This window comes from Phaenicophaeus curvirostris, chromosome 16, assembly GCF_032191515.1.
Source record: "Phaenicophaeus curvirostris isolate KB17595 chromosome 16, BPBGC_Pcur_1.0, whole genome shotgun sequence".
In the NCBI taxonomy this organism is placed as follows: domain Eukaryota; kingdom Metazoa; phylum Chordata; class Aves; order Cuculiformes; family Cuculidae; genus Phaenicophaeus; species Phaenicophaeus curvirostris.
The window spans coordinates 15,888,061-15,902,514 of NC_091407.1; positions in this window are offsets into that span (position 1 = coordinate 15,888,061).

Sequence of the window (14,454 nt, forward strand, 5' to 3'; positions counted from 1 at the left end):
GAACCTGAGCTGCTGCTTCCTTATGTCTCTGTTCACCAGTTGGCACATAACTAACGTAACAGTGGTCACTGTCCAGTAAGAAGATTGTAGAGAGGTGGGTGCTGGGCTCTCTTCACCCAAGTGGCAGACAACAGGATGGGAGGAAATGGCCTCAAGTTGTGCAGGGCAAGTTTAGATTGGATGTTGGGAAATATTTCTTCACTGAAAAGGTTCTTGGGCACTGGCAGAGGCTGCCCAGGGAAGTGGTAGAGTCTCCATCCCTGGAGGTGTTACAAAGGCAGGCAGATGAGGTGTTCAGGGGTGGTTTAGTAGTGGACAGGTAGGGTTGGAATCGATCTCAAAGGTCTTTTCCAACCAAACAATTCTATGATTTTTGTGTCTTGCACCAAGCTGAAATTCTTGTGCTATGTCATGTCGTGGGGATGGTGCCCAAGGCAGCAGTCCGAGAAGGGTTGTCTGCCTGCGCTTAGGAGTGATGCTTGGAATCAAGGAGGGAGCGGATAAAGCAGCCCAGTAGATGGCACTCAGCCCTTTGCTGTGCTGCGAGCCTGTGTCTGTGGCTGCTGGAGGAACAGCCTTCTAGAGGGAATAACAGTGTCCTTCCTGGCTATGGAAAACACAGATCCTGTGACCTTTTCATTATGGGAAAATTCCAGCTTCAGTTGTTCCTGCATCTCAGGTTTATGCTTGTAATCCCCAAATCCTCTGGCGTTTCGATGTGATGCTTAAAGCAAAGCCTTGGAGTCATGTGGAACAGCTCTTTTGGGAGCTCTTGGGAGTCTGTTTTGGGAAGGGTCCCTGTGTACCACCCGACGTTTGCATTGCTCATTATAGTTTCACTCATTCTCTATCTCTAGCTGTGCTTCTAGGAGGTTTTCCTGGGGAATTTAGCTCTTAGCAGTGCTGACAGCGGGCATTCTCTTTTCCTTCTGTCTTTTGCAAGGCTGGAGTGAGTTGTCTGTCTCTTCTGAATGTTTGGCCCTTTCTGACGCTCAGAACTCACTAAAAGTCATTCTTATGACAGTTGAAAATCAGCCCCTCTTCCTTTCACTTTCTATTTTTTAACGTCTTACATTCAGTTCTTTGTAGATGGCATTTGATTTCCCAGAATCTGCAAGTGGGACAGGGTTTCCTTGCTCCCTTCCTAGTGCCAAGGAGCTGTGCAGTTTGCATCCGCGTGGGCCACGGGGAAGCTGTGCTGCAGGCAGCAACGCAGGAGGGCTACGAGGTATCGATTAAAGGGAAAGGGCTGCTTGCAGGAGCAGACGCTACCTCTGAAATTAGTTGTTGTCATACGCCATAGGCATTAACATCTGCATGTTTGGATTTGAGATGGCATTTGGTATTGTTAATTATTGTGCTGTTATCCATAACTTGTGTCTGCAAGCACGGCGTGAGTCATAGAGCATCTGCTTCTCCACGCAGCAGCCCAGGGTGAATTGGCAGCATCTTTGCTGCCACAGCGAGGGCTGCACCGGTGTGGAAGGACTGGAGAAGAGACTGAGCCCGTGACAGTGGCTTTGCAGGGCTTGTTACAAGCTCAAAAGACAAGCTGACACTGGAGGAGGGGGAGCACAGCTCCCAGTGGATTGACTGGACGGTAGCTGGGTTGTTTTGTGCCTCTGGGTGCAGTGCGGTTTTATTACTCTTCCTGCCCCATGTGAGAGGCATTTTAAAATTTTCATGAATGTGCAAGACTTTAGATCATTTAAATGACTCATTTTTTCAAATGAGTCCTGTGCTGCAGCAGAGATAAAGATGCAACAACATCTTGATTCAGCAGTGGAGTGTGGGGCGGGTGTGTGGGTCTCTCTTGTTATAAAATGTGCTGTTGTTATTCAAAAGAAATTGTGCTGGCACATTAAGTGGAGCTGAGGGCAAAAGAAAGAGGAAAGGCAGTGTTCGTGATGCCAGGGTTAGTGTTACTGAAGTACAGGAACTGGGCAGTATATTTGGAAAGTGACAGACAATACCAGTCTTGCGCAGACGCAAGCGAACACTTGAGTGTGGTGAGGGCCAGGATCAGCCACTCCCACTCCTCCTTCATCCCCTGCAGGAGATTCTGAAAAGGATTCTGCTTTTTGACTGCTGGAGGATGTGAAGCTGGATCCCTGGGAGGAGACGGGGGGCTATTTTCTTTCCAGAATCTGCAACTTAAGCATTTCCAGCTGCTGTGGTTTGTCTTTTCCACCAGCTTCCTCCTTCCCTTCCCCTCTGCGACTACTCCTTTTACTGTTGGGGTTTTTTTTTGTTGCAGGTGCAGTTGACCACTGGGAAGGCCTGGGCAGTGCTGCTGGTGGTGCCCGCTGCCACCAGTCAACCCTCTTGCGGGATTCCATGTAAACAAGTCACTTTGGGTCGGTTCTGGAGGTTCGTCACATTCAAACCTCCAAGGGGTTTGTCCTGTGGGTATTCTCAGCACTTTTGCCACCAAGCACGCACCCCACTCCCCCCTGGGAGGGGCAGCGTGCAGGATGAGACAGTGTGGCTTTGGGGATATTCTCCTTTTAAACCAGAAATCATTTGAATTGTAGAACTATGGAAAGGTTTGGGTTGGAATGGACCTTAAAGCCCATCCAGTTCCAACCCCCTGCCATGGGCAGAGACACCTCCCACTGGGCCAGGGAATCTTGGTAAGAAAGAAGGCAAATCTCGCCAAGAGTGGGGTGGAGGAGTGTCTTCCAGCCTTTTTGGGGCAGGGAGCATCTCACCATGTAGGAGCAGTGATGGAGCATGACTTGTGGCCTGCTGAAGTGATGGTGTGTACGGCACGAGGGCATCACTTGTGCAGGGGAGGGCAGGAGGGTCTCCCCAGATGAGGTTACAGTTTGGAGAAGCAAAACTGGCTGGACTGTATGAGGGATAAAAGGGAACTTTGTCAATGAACAGTGTAAGATGAGAGCTGGTGAACTGGTGGAAACTCCCAGCTCTCTCTGCAGATGACAAGTTTGCTGGCGATATTATTCTTCACCTGAGCCTTCTGTGGGCTCTTCTGAAGTTGGTTACTTAATTAAAACGCTGTGTGCAGTCCAGCCTGCAGCACCAATACCTGAGTCAGCAACTTGTCAGGCAGTCGAGGGTTTCTGGGAAGAGCGCTGGTGCTGTAAATGCTGAGGCAGAAAGCCTGTGTCTGCAGTAGAAGTGCTGAGGGGAGCTCTGTGACCTCCACACACCTTCTTTTGGTTGTTTTTTTTCAATCTTGAATAAGTCTCTCTCTGGATTAGAGTTGAGCGTGAGCTCGGGATTGCCAGAGGGAGCTTTGCTGAGGAATTCTGTCTGCTCCTGATTGCTCTGATAGTGATGTTGGGTTATGTGTGAGTTCTGACTGTACTGAGGATGCAGAGTGTGGGAAACACAGGGTGTGTAGGGCTCATCCAGGCCATCCCAGCTCTCTAACACTCAGTGCCCTGTGGGCAGGTAGTTGGAAATGCTTTAATTGTCTCTTGAGAGCTGGGAGAAGAGGTACTGATATTTTTTCAGGCAGGCAGCGCTTGACAGGCTGTGCAGGTCCAGGAGAGAGTCCAAGCAGCAGGTGGGGTCCCTGGGATGCTGCAGCAGATGATGGGCTTATTACTTTCTGTCTCTGAAATGGAGATTGATATTATTTCACTTGCTCATTATCCTGGTTTTGCCATAGCAATGTTCTCTGTAGCAAGGCCTTGGTTTTTTTTTTTTTAAGCACAGACACTGGGACTGTTCACACCTGGTTTCACTGGAAGCTTCCTCATTCTCCTTCACTTCCATTAAAAACAACCTCACAAAATAAAACCCCTAATGCCTCAGTCCAACATGAAAACAATTCATTAAGTAGATATTAAAATTTTTATTACCCACCTTGCAGACCGAACACTGTTTCTTGTTACATCAAAATCAGCAGCTAGCAGGAAAGATCTATCGTCTTGTTCTTAACTTGTGAGGACAGAAGAGCTTTAGCATTGTAATCAAGAAAAATCTATTTCTTGTTAATGAATTGGAGCCCATTTTGGCTCCAAGAGAGCAGGAAGCTGTGTGCCAGCGTGTAAGGAGATGATAATGGGAGGGGGGGAAATTAAAGGCGAATTTTGAAGTGTAATTTCAGAAGGTGAGAAATTGCAGCAGCGGGCTATTTAGGCACACAAACCGAGATGTTTGGCTTATTTTTAGACAGAACAAGAAAGACAATCAGCGGAGTTGGAGTTTGGATAGGAAAAAGCAAAGAGAAGCAAGCTCTGGGTCAATGGAGGAGACCAATCTTGGAGAAAAACCTGTCTGGAACCTTCGCCCCTGGCTTCTGGGAGCAAAAACTACTGGTTAGGGTAATACTTACCGGTTGGGCTTTGTTTTCAGCCCTTGGATATTATAGTGGGAAATAATTTATTAGTCTCATTTTATCTGCAGGTTAAGAAAAAGCAAACAAGGGAGACAATGTGCATGTTTGGGTCAGCGAGATTTCAGAGCAAGGTTGCTTTGTGCACCGCAAATGAAGCTGCCTTGTGGATTATTTCCCTATGCCACTGCAGCTCCTCATCCTCCCTTTTGCTCTGTTCAAACTCTCTCACCACATCTCTCTGTGCAGCTGGTACAGCCTTGGAGCATCTGGGAAAGGGAATTATCTGAGGATCTCGCCCTTCCCCCTAGCTTCAAGTTCTGAATTGCAGAATATACGACACTTCTGACCTTTGAGATGAAGGCTCTTACAGGATAAGGGAGCGGTAAATCTTGCTTTTAAGAGTGAGGGGCTCAGTGCTGTCACAAGGGCGGTGGGCACCTGCAGCTCCCACTGCCCACAGGAAGAGCTGGTATTTCATAGAATCATGAGGTTGGAAATGACCTTTGAGCTCATCAACTCAAACCATACCTGTCCACTATTAAGTCATGAACCTACGCACCTCATCTCCCTGTCTGTTAAACCCCTCCAGGGATGGGGACTCCACCACCTCCCTGGGTGGCTGTTCCAGTGCTTGAGAACCCTTTCTGTGAAGGAATTTTTCCTGATGTCCAATCTAAACTTCCCCTGGCGCAGCTTGGGGCCATTCCCTCCTGTCCTATCACCTGTCACTTGGGAGAAGGGACCAACACCCACCTCTCTGCAACCTCCTTTTACATAGTTGTAGAGAGCAATAAGGTCTCCTCTTGGCCTCCTTCTCCAGGCTTGATACCAACCAGACACAGGAACGAACAGAGGAGAGAGTGCCAGAATGAGGATTTTAAAAAAATGCCCCACCCCAGGCACAAACCCCTTCCTTTAAATCTTAATGAACCCATAAATAGTCTGCAGCACTTTTATAGCGACTGTGTGCTGGAGCAGAATTCAGATTGCTGGATGCAGGGATGAATCAGGCAGAGTGTTTTTCTATTTCAACAAGTTTGGGCTCCTTATTAATTTAAACAGAACCTCGTGTTTCTGTGAGCCTGAACATCTCGCTTTCAGCATTACTGGGAAATTCAGGGTGTTTGGCACAATCCTTGCAACTGTTCTCAGTCTGAGCTCCGTGGTTATGTGTAGGAGTGATGGGGGGTTGTCAGGAGTCATCACTGTGCTGGTCTGGAGTCTCTGAGAGTGACACGGCTCTTGCACTGATCCTGTCCTTGCAAAAGCAAACCCACCAGGTTTAATGCCGCTGTTTGAATGAACGAGCTGTTAATGATTTCAAACGCATATAACTACACTTCCAAGCAGCACAAGTGCCACAGTCTCCAGTTACGGAAGAGTTTTGCTTATGCCAATGCCAAGAGCATCATTCTGTGTTTTCTTAAAAGCTCTAAGTACACTGTAGTAGCTTCTCCTAACATACTGGGGGTATTTCTTATTTGCTGGCTTTAAAACCGGTGTGTGTGCCCTGTGAGTCATAGAATCACTAGGTTGGAAAAGACCTTTGAGATCATCAACTCTAACTGTACCTGTCCACTACTAAATCATGTCCCCAAGCGCATCATCGCCCCACCTTTCAAACACCTCTAGGGATGGGCACTCAACCTCCTCCCTGAGCAGCTTGTTCCAGCACCTGCCTGAGCCTGGCCGTGCGTAGCATCCGGAGCATCTTCAGAGTAGAGTTCATCAACAAAGTTGATGCTTTTCTCCTAGTTCGCAGTGTTTTCCTGTTTCTGCAGCATTCTCATTCTCAGTATAGCGTTGAGGGTCTGCAGTGGGATCAGCAGCTGGTGGGTGACGTGAGAGGAGCAGCAGAAGGTGCGAAGGGAGCGCTGTGCATGTTCAGCCTGCTCCGACGTTGCGCAGCGCTGGGAAGGAACGTAGCTCCCGCCGGGCGGATGATATAATCATTCTTTTCCATCTGCTCCTGTCTATATTTGAATCCCCAGGAAGGCATCCTTCTTGTAAGACACATGAACCCCTAGTTTCCAACGTCGTCCCTGTTTCGGAAGTCCGCTTGGCAGGCTGGCGCTGGGAGATGCTGTGGTGGGGCTCACCAGGCAGCGTAAGGACGCAGACCCAGAATAGCAGGGCGACGTCACCCAGCGGCTTCTCACTGTTGCAGAAGGCTTTGTTGGAGTGGATCAAGGTGACACTTGGCTATTTTCAGCCCCATGCTTCCTGATGGGGGAATAAAGCCACTTTATTTCTTATTCCTTTTGCTGAATCGTAGACCTCTTAGACATCTTAGGTCACCAGAATCCAAGATTGTGCCTCCAGATTTATTTTGCTGCCTGTTTTCTGGTTTTGCATGGCACACAGCAACATAAAACAGACCATGAGAGGCTGCCTGTGCTTCCTTAATGAAGCTTTCCTGCTGCGCAAGGACTTTCTTCCCTGCTCTTTATCTTAAAATTAATGAAGCCGCTCAAAATTAATGCTCTCTTTGCCGGAGTTGTTTCTGCAGCCGAGTGCGGCCACGGTGTGATGACAAGAGCTGAGAAACTGTGTAAGTGCTGCCACGTGGTGCAGCTTGGACCATGCTCCTTGCAGCCAGTGCTGGGAGGAGTCTGCGTCCCCCCAGCTCCACTGCTGCTCCGGCAGACCCAGACCTCACCATTCCCTCTCCTGTGTAATTCCTGCCTCCAAGTTTGCACCTTTTAGCACTTAGAAGCCACCCCTCCATATTTTGGTAGCTTCTGGTCAATGTGCAGAATGGGTAGATTTAATGGATGTGTTTAATTAAAATTTATAAGCACTAAAAGTGCTGAAGTTGCAGTGGAGAGCTCAGGAAAAGCCGCAGTCACAGGCTGCAGCTGCCAACGGGACCATCCGTGGCAGTGGGTTACGTGGCTGCTGATGCCATAGTCAGCTGCTCTTCTTCCAGCACCGCTCTCTGTTGCAGCCCAAGGTTCTTTACTAGGGAGGAGAGAGTTGTTCAGTAAATTATTATTCAGTATTTCTTGTCCTGGGCTTAATCTAATGGGTGGCTCTTGCGTGAGCTGTACCGGACCAGGTAATAAAGGTATAATGATTTCTTCACAGAATCACATCATAGAATCATGGAATGGCTTGGGGTGGAATGGACCTCAAAGTCTATCCAGTTCCACCCTCTGCCATGGGCAGGGACACCTCCCACTGCATCAGGGTGATCAAAACCCCATCCAGCCTGGCCTTGAACACCTCCAGGAATGGGGCAGCCACCTGAGCAACCTGGGCCAGGGCCTCTCCAACCTCACAGCAAAACATTTCTTCCCAAGATCTCATCTCCATCTCCCCTCTTTCAGATGAAAACTGTTCCCCCTCGTCCTATCCCTGCACTCCCTGATCCAGAGCCCCTCCCCAGCTTTCCTGGAGCCCCTTTCAGGACTGGAAGCTGCGTTAAGGTCTCCCCACAGCCTTCTCTTCTCCAGGCTGAACAACCTCAACTCTCTCAGCTCGTCCTCAAACAGGAGATGCTCCAGCCCTCGGATTGTCTCCGTGGCCTCCTCTGGACTCGCTCCAACAGCTCCATGTCCTTCCTGTGCTGAGGACTCCAGAACTGGACATGGGGCTCTAGGTGGGTTCTTACCACAGCAGAACAGAGGAGCAGAATCCCCTCAACCTGCGCTCACACTTTCCATTACCCACCAAAGCCATCAACCCTCTCTGCTCTTTTTCTTTTCCTCTCAAGCAGATGTCTCCTACTCCAGGTTGTTTTTCTTTGCTTTGTGAAGCTTGCAGTCCTGAGAGCCAAGCTCCAGAGTCTCTCCCGGATCTTGAGGGCACCGTGGCCCAGCTCTGGGAGCATCCCTACTGCTGGGAGACCTCCCACTGCCCCATCCATCTCCCAGCAGGGTCCACACAGTCCTGGAGGGGGCTGAGTGTGTGGAGCGGGGCGCATCTCAGCTCCTGCAACGTGACTCATCCAGTCCCAGCTGTGCTTTTCTTCCCTCCTGTGGGAAGAGGGAGGAGGACGCACGCGAGGCTCTATTTCTGCTGTGAAAATTACACCCTTATGTTAGTCACAGGAGGAGGAGTGTGGAGGGAAGGAGCTTCGCACCCAGGCACCAGCTGCCCTCAAACCCCCCTGAGGGGGGACATAGGGTGTCCAAAAAATGGGCTCGTGCCACACAGCCTGACCTGAGGCCTCTTCCTTTCTCCCTTGCGGTTCTTGTGGGTTGCATTGAAATCCACTGCTAGGTCAGTGATTTGCCCAAATTTGACCTCTTGGAATGAAGAAGGGCAAGTGACAGGGCACAGGATGAGAGGGAATGGCCTCAAGCTCTGCCAGAGGAGGTTCAGGCTGGACATTAGGAAAAAATTTTTCACAGAAAGGGGTCATTGGGCACTGGCAGAGGCTGCCCAGGGAGGGGGTTGAGTCACCTTCCCTGGAGGGGTTTAAGGGATGGGCGGACAAGGTGCTGAGTGACATAGTTTAGTGATTGATGGGAATGGTTGGACTCGATGATCCAGTGGGTCTTTTCCAACCTGGTGATTCTGTGATTCTATGAAGGAGTTTCCTGGGGTGACCCCTTCCAAGCCTGAGCCTTGTGCAGGGCTGTTCTGGACCTTCGAAGGTTCCTTGCTGTTCCTTTCCAACCAGGGGCAGAGCCAGCCTGGTCCAGTGCTGGACGCCTCTGCTGGTCCAGCTCTTACAGACTCTATTTCTTTCAAACCATCTCTGGAGCTTTAGAGGGTCCTGCATCAGACACCACGGCAGCCCTGCCTGCTGCTGCTTCAGAGCCGCTGTGGGATGATCTCCATCATGATGTGTGTGGAGGAGTTTGGTGCACACATGTCCACATGCACATGGTGTGTACATGCGTGCATTACTCCTGGAAAACTTTAAGCCGCTGTATCATAGAATCATAGAATCACCAGGTTGGAAAGGACCCATTGGATCATCGAGTCCAACCATTCCCATCATACACTAAACCATGTCCCTCAGCAACTTGTCTACCCATCCCTTAAACCCCTCCAGGGAAGGTGACTCAACCCCCTCCCTGGGCAGCCTCTGTCAGTGCCCAATGACCCTTTCCATGAAATATTTTTTCCTAATGTCCAGCCTGAACCTCCCCTGGTGGAGACAGCAGCAGCTGCAAGGGCTTGTCCCAACGCAGGAGGTGCTCAGGGCTGCTCCAGGGGATCACATCCCTCTTGCTGATGCTGACAGTCAAATCCATCACGGATCATAGCTTGAAATGTATTACAACATCATGTTTTTCTAACCAATTGGAGCTCGGTTTTGTCATCTCCTGCTTTTTCAAGGCCAGTCCCTGCTCTTCAGCGCCACTTCAAAAGCTCATAGAGCTCTTAGGCCACCAAGGTTGTCATGTTCCAACAGGAGCTGAGAGTGGTTCCCAACCTGTGGAGCGAAGGCGTGGGACCAGCAAGGGCAGGCTGAGGTGGCAGCAGCAGCAACCTGAGGGGCTGGAGCTGTGTTCAAGGGTGTCACCACATCACCGGTTTCCGGAGAAGCAATTCAGAGAGTGGCTCATCCTTGTCACCAAGGGAGTGGCTTCCAGACCCTGCTCTCTGCAGCAGCTGAACAGCTTGAGTTGGAATTTTCTTCAGGAGCTGAGCTGAAGGTAAACACTCAGCACTGCAGATTTTAAGCCTGAACAGCTTCATGTTTGACAAAGCTTCGTGGAACTGAAGAGGGGAAGGGCCAGCAGTAAGAGGGCAGGGCCTGGCCCTCACCACTCGAGCAGCATTGCATGCTGGAGCTGCGCTGCTTTCATCCCTTCTAAGGAGCAAGCAGGAGAATAAATTACAGAACTTCTCCGCACCGTAGAATCACAGAATGGTTTGGGTCGAAAGGGACCTTAAAGCCCATCCAGTTCCACCCCTGTGATGGGCAGGGACACCTCCCACTGGATCAGGGGCTCCAAGCCCCATCCAGCCTGGCCTTGAAACCCTCCAGGGATGGGGCAAAACATTTCTTCCCAAGATCTCATCCCAACCTCCCCTCTTTCAGATGAAAATCATCCCCCTCATCTTACCCCTGCCCTACCTGATCAAGATCCCCTTCCCAGCTTCCCTGGAGCCCCTTTCAGTACTGGAAGCTGCTCTGAGGTCTCCCCACAGCCTTCTCTTCTCCAGGCTGAACAACCTCGACTCTGGGGTTGTAAGCAAGGCAAAGTCTGGCCTTGTACATGAGGTTCTCCAACCCTCTGATCATCTCCGTGGTCTCCTCCAGACTCACTCCAACAGCTCCATGTCCTTCCTGTGCTGAGGGCTCCAAAACCGATCGCAGGGCTCCAGGTGGGGTCTCACAAGGGCAGAGCCCCCTCCATGATTTGCAGAGTGACAAGTGCTTTCCATCTGACTTCTCTGTAGTTGTTTTCCCCGTGCTGTTTACCTGCAGAGGCAGAGCTGCTGTGCTCAGGTCCCTGGCACCTCCAGCTGCCTCAGGCAATGCTGCGGGAGCACAAAGGCTCCTGAACTCAGGGGATTCATCCAATACCTCATCAACTCCTGTTTCGTTACTTATGGATGTTATTTAAGACACCAGAGGCAAGGAGAGACCCCACGACTCTTGCAGATCCAGCCACCTTCTTTCGTGCAAACCAGTCTCACAGCTTTCCAGACCAAGCCTGGAGAGGGGCAAAGGCTGATTCCAACCAGCTTTATTTTCCTCTGTCTCCAGAGTGGGAGGATTTCCCCGGGGACAGTGTAGGCAAGAGCAGCACCCACAAAAATAATAAAAAAAAAAGAATAACATGTCCCACATCTGGACTAATGCCCAAACCTTCCTTTTCTCAAGTCATTCCCATCGAGCTCCTCTGCTTTTCCACCTTGTCACCTTCCTGCAGAGCTGCCCTCTCACTGCACAGCTCCGCTCCTGCTACAGTGTGGATTTTCTCCCTTATTTTTGGCTTCTTCTCAGTTGATGCAGAAACACAGCTGGGCCCCATCGGCTCAGGGGAAGCTTTGACCTGGGAAAGGCTCCAGGTCTCTTACGTTTGCTGTGATAGCTCATTCCTTCCCTCTCTCCTTCAGGAAAACCAGCTGAAAAAAAAACGTGTGGGAGAAGCAAGTGGAGATGGGAAGTGTTCATGCCAGCTCCGATCACGGTGTCATCCTGTTTTGCTCATGGTAAAGGTGGCACAAAAATATTTTTGCCCATGAAAACAAGTCTCTGCTGGTGGTCAGAGCTGGATAGGAGGCTCTTGTGATCAACCCTCTCCAAGCCATTGGTATCTCCATCCCTTCTTCATCCTCCTCTCTGCGGCTTCCTGCCCTCCTGGCTCTTAACCTGCCACTGCCTTGCCTGCACAGCGAATATCTCAAATCCCAAATCCTCCCTCACCTCAGCTCCAGCCCCTTTCCTTCTAGGTCACTGGACTAGTGGGACTGGTCACCCCATGTCCCACCCCAGCAGTGTCCCACCACCCCGATGTGTCTCAGCCTCAAGCCTTCTCCATTCCAATCAGTATTGTGAGGGTTCTCCAAGCCCAGTGCTGGGGGACAAAGCTGGCAGAGGATCACACAGGCACAAAGAGCAGTTTGGAAGGAGGCGATGGCATCGTCAGTGCACAAGAAGGAGGTGAAGGGGCTCTGTAGAGAGGCTAGAAGCCCTACTACCCGTTCCTTTGGGGTTTTGCTGCCCATGGGGCTGTCTGAAGAGGGGTTGGCAGCAGCCGTGGCGCTGGGGGGAGCGGGAGCTGATGGGCAGCAGGGCCAGCTCCCCCAGCCCAGGGCTGCCTGGCCGGGGACCAGGCTGCAGACAGTGGATGCGATTGCAAAAACACATTCCAAGAGCGATCCCAGCTGGGCTGCAGGCAGCTGCCTGCCCAGAGCCCGAAACAGTTAACAGGCATCCAGTCCTCCCACCGAAATGAGATCACCACTGCCACCACCAATCCTCGCTCCCTCTGGCAGCAAAAGAGCTGGGACCCAAAGCTGGGAGCAGAGCAGCAGCAGCTGAGATCCCGGTTCGGCTGTGCTGAAGCATCCCAAGCTGCCGGATAAAGCTGACCATGTAGGATCCAGCCTCTTCCCTCCAGCACCGACACAGCAGCCGCTCGTGGCAGGACGGTGACCCGCGTCCAACCCACCCGCGCTTTGCGCTGCTCGTTCCTGGGTTTTCTCACAAACATGATGGGCTGCAAGTCCAACTCACTCACTTGCCTGCAGGGAGGAAAACCAGGGCTGCCGCTGGCCACGGCCACCGACTCCACTGCTACTCTCAACAAGCTCGCCCTGGCCACGGGCGGGACTGAGAAATCCTGGTACCGCTGCATCTTCCCCTTCGGCATCGTCTCCGTGGTCATCGGCGTGGCAGCGACGTGCATCACCTTCACCATCAATGGCCCGCAAATGGACATCGCCAAGGTGGTCTCAGTGGCCACCTTGATCTTCGGGGTGGGCCTGCTGGTGGCCGCCTACGTGTGCTGGCGGGCCAAGCGGGAGAGGCAGCGCAAGAGGCAGCGCCAGGAGCCCGTCCCCGCAGAGCCGGGAGCCCTATGACCCGGGCTGGGCACCGACGAGCAGCTCCACGCGGAGCCCCTGCTCACGCCACCCCCTCCGCCCGGTGTCCCAGGGTAGAGGGGTGACAGCCCCGGCTTTGTCGCACCCGAGGAGGTTCCAGACCCTGCGCGAGGCCAGCTTGTCATCATCGCCCACCCCGCCGAGCTGTAGCTGCCCCGCCAGCCCCGTTCCCACTGCGGGCTGGGGGCAGCCCTGGCTGCACAGGAGGCTCCTTCCCTCCTTCCCACCTGCCTGCGACTGGCATGGGAAGACCCTGGAGAGTGGCCCAAGGGACATGTCACCCACACAGGGCCCCGACTGCCCCTGCCGTCACCACCCCGCTGCTGGGAGCCCTCGGTGCTGCTCTGTGCCGGGGATGCCGCGGCAGCCGGCAACTCCTGCTTGGCACTGGAAGAATCCAGTGTCACTTCTGTCTTCTTGTGGTTTTGTTTCCCCTCTTGTGAGGACCTTGGCGGCTCAGGAGTTTCAAAAGAAACTCGTTGGGTGCTGGGAGAGTCGTGGGACTGGCTCAGGGCCACAGGTGGGGGACGCCGGCACGCGAGCGCAGCTGCCTTGACACGTGAGCCCCGGGAGCGGCGTGGGTGATGAGGGGTGGTGGGAGCGGAGGGGCTCGGGCAGCAGTGGGGGTTTGCCCTTCGTGGCGCAGCAGAGGAGGAATCCGGGCTCTTGCTGTCACCGTGCGGGTAAGGCAGCTTGCTGGGGCCCTGGGGAGCAAATCCCCTTCGCAGGGGGATCCGTCTGCTGGCGATGCCCAGGGAGAAGGGGCTCATGCTGTGCACTCCCTGCAGCATCCCCAGCTGTGGGAGTCTGAAAGCGATTCTGTTGTGGGAAAGGAGCTGGAGTTGTGTTAAGAAGGAGCAAATACATTTTTACCAAGTTTTTGGAAACCAAGTGCCTGGTCCCATTCTTTGAATTTAGCTCTGAGCCCTTTACCCTAAAAAATAGACATTAGAGGAGGGCACAGGGGAACAGGGATCCCTCCCCAGAGGCTCTTGGAACAGCATCTCTGCTCCATGCCCTCCGCGCCCTCCTCTGGGCTCCTGTGTGACTGGTGGCCATGCCAGGAGCTACAAAGAGCAGCCACACTCCTTGCTGCTCAGCTGGAGGCTCTCCATGCACAGCAGAAGAGGGGCAATGAACCCAAAAGCACATGGGAGCTGGGGGTCTGACACCGTCCCTAGCGTGCCGTGCCCCGTGCCACCCTCCCTCCTGGCACCTCTGCCCCTCTGGTTCTGCTTCCAGGATTAAATCATGATCCGCAGCCAGGTGAAAGCCCGAGGAGCTGCCACTTGCTGCAGCATGCGTGGCAAAGAGCTGCCTCACGAGGATACTGGGAATTGGGGTCCTGGTCCTGCAAAGTCAAATTCAAATCCCAGTTCAGCCCTCAGCTTTTCTTCCGTGAGTGATTGAAGCCAGGTGGTGTTCCAGAGGCCAGCCAAGCTCAGCAGTGGCCGAGAATCTGCCCAGGCTGGTCTTCATAAGCCTGATTGTTGCTTCAGGGGGTTCGTGCAGCTGACATTTGTGGTTTCATCCTATCTCGGGGTGAGCGAGGCAGTGGTTTCCACCATGGGTTGTGGAGGATGCTCAGCAAAGCACTCGGCTACTCAGAGTTTGACCGGCTGGCTCAG